Here is a 5,451-nt window from a genome sequence, read left to right on the forward strand (position 1 = left end):
AAAACAGATCTCATCATCTTAATGCCTAAATCATCTCCCTGTTTTAATTTCTGTGCATCTGTTGATAGTGCTCTTATTCTCCCAGTCTCCCAGGCTGGAACCTCAGAAAGCACTCCAACCCTTAATCAGTGATCTGTTCTGATTGTAAGTTCTTAATTCCATGTTTGGCATTAACCATTTCATGGATTTGAATAGGACAACTCTATAAATGTGAAATTCTATGGTTTTATGACACTCAATATTGCACCCTGGTTTCATGGAAATTCTCAAATGTGTCCTTGTCTCTTGAACAAGACTGCAAGCATTTTTAGGGCAGGGCCTGTTCCTCATACTTCTTCGAATCCTCCCTGTCCCCATCAGTGTTCTATTAGGTTAGGGACTCAGGAAATGTTTGTAAAATGAATAAATGAATCATGCAGACACGGGCCTAAAACTTGCCTAAGTCCCTTGTCCAAATTACATATTTTAACAATAAATAGTCAACATATTTCACCACTAAGTGGCAGCATCCGCAATGATAATTCCCAAAGATGGCCCAGTCTCAGCAAGCACATCACTGAGGCTTCAATCATCCTAGTAACAAGAATGGAAGCTGTGAGCCAAACTATTCTCTTTCTGGTGAAAAAGTACCAGTGAATAACTTCCTGTGCAGACAATTTCAAATAAATATGGTAAAGAACCAAAAGTGTCTGTCTGCTTAGTAAATATTTACTTACATGCATTATTTCTATTAATTTTAATATTCTTTTTCAAAAGATTACTTTTTCTTTTTAACTAAAGTTTAGTGTAGTTTTCTTATTATGAAAGTATTATATTCTTAGTACAGAATAGGCCAAAGAAGAAAAAATCTACTGCAGCTCACTATTTTTTCCCTCTGTAAATGTTTCACCTTACTTTTTACTTTTGCAGATTGATCTTTAAATTACGTTGTCCCAAAACAATTCACTCTCATAAAAAATAAAAACAATAAAAATGTGTAAAGTAAAAAGTTAAAGACTCCTTTCTCTCCACGGCCCTGCTGCCACTTCTAACTATTGTTAATAATATGATGCATATTCTTCCAGACAATTATTTTTTTTTTTGCAGATTTGTTTAAAAAAAGTTTATTTTAAAATTAATTTATGTAATTATGTAATTAAAATGTATGTAATTTAATGTAATTACATTAAAAATAATATTCCCTCCCCCCATCTCCCTCTTAAATGAAACTACAAAGAAGTAATCATTTTTACCAGCTTTATATGGATCTGGTTCTCAACATTTAGGCATTTATAAATGTGTGAGAGCATTTTTGGTTGTCACAAGGATTGGAGAGCTCCATGGTTCTTGAGGGAGTAGTGTTCAAATGTTAACAACTCTGCAATGCCCTAGAGAGTCCCACATGATAGAATGTTGTTCCACTTGGAATGCCACAAACACTCCTTCTGAGAAACCCTGTAAGTTCTCTTCCATGCTTACTATACACACACACACACACACACACACACACACACACACACACACACAGCTTTTTTTATTCTTACAAAAAAGTTTCAAGAATTGTACAGTAAAACTCTTGTAACTACCACCTAATTTCTATTATTAACTTCTTGCCTTATTTGCTTTTTCATGAAACTGTTCAAACATCTATGCCAATTCCTCTTCATCAATCCATCTTTTATTTTTTTCATGCATTTCAAAGGAAGTTGTAGAGATTGGTAAACATCATCCCTAAACACTTCACCACTAAATTACCGTTAAAAATTAATCTTATACACATTGATCTACAGCTTGCTATATAAATATATCATGCATGAATTGCAGCAAATTTTTTTATTGAGGGTTTAACATGTACCAGTAGTGTGCCAGGCCCTGAGGTTATACTGAGCTAAACAAACGCAGCCCCTAAATTGTGGCGCTTGTTCTAATAAAGCTTTTACAACTCTTTCTGTAGTAGTAGTAATGATGATGATGCTGCTGATGATGATGATGATGATGATGATGATGATGATAAAGTAGTATAATGATATTATAACAGCAAAATAATTATCATTATCATAACAGCAAAGTCTAGTATTTGTTGTGTGTCTACTATATCCCTGACACTGTTCTAAATACTTTAAATATTAGCCAGCACTAGAGAATTTTCCAATTCACGTACATGATTTGTTTTGTTTTAAGTTATATCCATGTTTTACGAGTTATATTCATCTTTTCCATTTTTTTTTGAGGGGGTACTGGGGGGATCTCAGATCGTATGTATTTTTCTATAATAATTATTCTTCCTGAAGAAGACTGACACATAGTAAGCACTCAAAAAATACTTGTAAGAATAAGCGATGCTTGAGATTTCCTAGACATAAAGGTTTGGGGTGGTACACATAACCACAACTAATCAACTAATTACTAGAACTTTACCTTTTGTTAAGTACTCTACTAGACCTACAGGGAGAGCATAGAGAGTAGTCTCTGGAATCAATCAAAGCAGATTTGATACCTGGTCCCCTCTACTATTTTCAAACCTCAGTTTCCGCATCTGTCAAGTGGGTAAATGATAACCTATGTGTCTTATGAGGCTGCTGTAAGGATTAAATGAGATAGTTAAAAATTTAAATATCGGAAACTATAATTAATTGTAGGTCCTTTGTATTTCTTTCTTTCTTTCTTTCTTTCTTTCTTTCTTTCTTTCTTTCTTTCTTTCTTTCTTTCTTTCTTTCTTTCTTTCTTTCTTTCTCTTTCTTTCTTTCCTTCCTTCCTTCCTTCCTTCCTTTCTTATTGATCCAGACATTCTCACTAACCTCCGCCCCACTTTGTTAGAGGGAGAAGGGAAGCAGTAAAGTGGGGTACCACAGAGTTAAACTTTCCAAGTAAAGGTATCTTAGTTTCTATTGGTTAAAACTATCTCTTGCTGAATAAATATTAAGTAATCTAACCTCTAACTCCACATCAGAGCTGTTTCATCCTCCTTCCTCCTCTTACTTTCATGGGGAAAAAAAATTTTTTTCCTCCCACCCTCGTAAATTCTGACTGGACTAATAAATTAAAATGAGACAGATTAATAGAAGAAAATGATCAAATTTATTACATATGTACAAACAAGGATTCCATAAGACTATGAGACCTGATGAAAGATTGGGTAGTTAAGGCTTATATGCCATCTGGAGCTAAGGGCTGGAGGTTGCAGCGGGGAGTATGCAGGTTGAGGGTGGTGGTTTGGTTAGGGACTTTAAAGGGCAGGAAGGAAATTCACATGGAGATGAAAAAGCAAATGTCTGGTAAATAAATGTTTGCTGGGCCATTTTTAACACAGAGAAAATTTCGATCAAACAGGCCTTGCTAGGCTCTTCCTTGTCTATTACACACCAGTTCATATTAAACTACAGTTAACTTAGGATAATAGATCCCTTCCTAGATCCCTTCCTCTATCTAAATTCTTTTCAGCAGTTCGAGTTGGGAACAGAAGCATCCAAAATAGAGTCACTACTGTCAAGGGGCCCTAAAATGGAGTTGGGACGCCATGAGGGAAGTTGAACTTATACATGTCCACACCCAGGTAAGACTTGAACTTTTGAAATTTTTCGGTGCTCTGCTCACAAGGCCACATTTGGATCTTACTTCCCTGTTTCTGTGCCAATGCCTGCATCAGAGCCTTGCCACCTGGACCTGACCAATCCTTCTCAGACTAGTCAGAATGCTATGTTAGTCAGCCAATAAGAAAAGTTTCAAATCAACTTCTGTAATTTGCATCATTTTCCTTTATAAGCCCTATCTTTCTTTGTCTTCTCTGGAGCGCATCTCAGGTTTCCTCTTGAATTTGTGAATCTTGAATTTGAATACATAAAGACCCCAAATAAACTTTTACTTTGCAGCCTCAGTTCTTTCATGTTCGACAGGGGTAAGGTTAAAGTTTCTTTTTGAGCTTTTGACTCCTAAAAATAACCAGATTAAAATAATCAATATTCCAAAAGGCATATTTTGGGACGGCAAACTCTGCTTCTCCTCACTTTTCAAGCTGGGAGAAGCCATGTGCCCTTTTTTTTCAGAAAGAGGGAGGCCTCGTATCCATAAGTGGATCTTTCTGTAGGCTTTGAAACACTTGTGGGCCTCAGGGTCCCTGCTCAACTTAGTATTGATGTCCCAGGTATGCCTGCTACTGGGAACCCTGGGGTCATTTTCTCCTGGAGCACAACGTATTAAGACTATTGGCCTGTCCTCTTGGTGGGGCTGGGGCCCGGTGATCCACAAACACTGACTCGGCACCTACCTGTGGCCCCTTGGCCTTACATCAGAGGCTCAGGTGTTGTCTCCCTCGGATTTGTGGCAGGGGTTACCAGGTTACTCCCTGCAACCCCATGGCAGGTCCCACTCAATTCTCTTCCACTCCCCAAAATATATGTGAGGGAGAGGGCTTTTGGCTTTCTTTAAGCCATCAAGAGAGGCTAACTCTGTCTCGTTAAATTACTGTTACATCCCTTCATCCACACCGAGCAAGGAACACTCTGTAGAATGTCGTTTTATCCATTTCAAAACAAGAAGCCAGCCTGAAGAAGGACCCAGTTAGGATCCCCATAGTAGAAGCCTCACAGTGTCCCCAGCTTCACATTTCCTTGCCCTATAGCTGAACAATAGATTGTCCCCAGTGGCTTGGCCCAGAGCTTAGAACATCCCCTGTCATAGAAAGTTGCCCTGAAACTTATGATTAATGTCCTTATGCTTACTGATCACAGTCCTTCTGGTCTAGCATCCTTTCCTGACTGCTCCCGTCTTTGTTCCTGGGTTGCTAATGCCATCAGAGGACCACGATGCAAGAGGGACAGCTTCATGAAGCACAACAGACCACCAACACCCTCTCTACCACCCAACCATCATGCAGCCTCTGGGGAATACTGCCCAGATTTTCCCCTAAATACTCTAAGCTGGGCCAAGAAAGTAAGGCAGTTTTGAAGGTCTTAACCTGCAGCCTTCTCAGATCACTGGTGCTCTGACAATGAACGCTTATTCTAAATATCTCAACTCTTGTGTGGATCTATTGGCTGAGCGGTACAGGCAGCATGAGCCCTGGACTCGATTGCCCCCCTCCCCCCCTGGGTTTCAAGGCCAGAGCCCCCTTTGTATGTGGTTTATCCTCTCATTGCAAATTGTTGTTTTCCCCTTTTCTAATTAATCTTTTGAGTTTCCACAGGGAACAGGGGCTGCGTGCAAAGTAAGGATCTTGGCCTCTAATCTCTTCTCCTACATCTTCCACACTCTGCACCACTAGACCAGAGGAAACGTCACAATGGGTAGATTTCTCTTTTAGAAAATCTTCCTTCTTCCTGAAGGGTACCGGCATATGCTGTGCTGGCTAGAAAATTACTGCTTGGCTATCGCCCATGGGAACATAGGCTATCACCCATGGGAACATAACATTCTAACAGTAAGCTTTCTGCTTCTATACCCCCGCTTGCACACCCGACCTGTGGGTTGACAGGT

Source organism: Pteropus vampyrus, unplaced genomic scaffold (assembly GCF_000151845.1).
Source record: "Pteropus vampyrus isolate Shadow unplaced genomic scaffold, Pvam_2.0 Scaffold16, whole genome shotgun sequence".
NCBI lineage: Eukaryota > Metazoa > Chordata > Mammalia > Chiroptera > Pteropodidae > Pteropus > Pteropus vampyrus.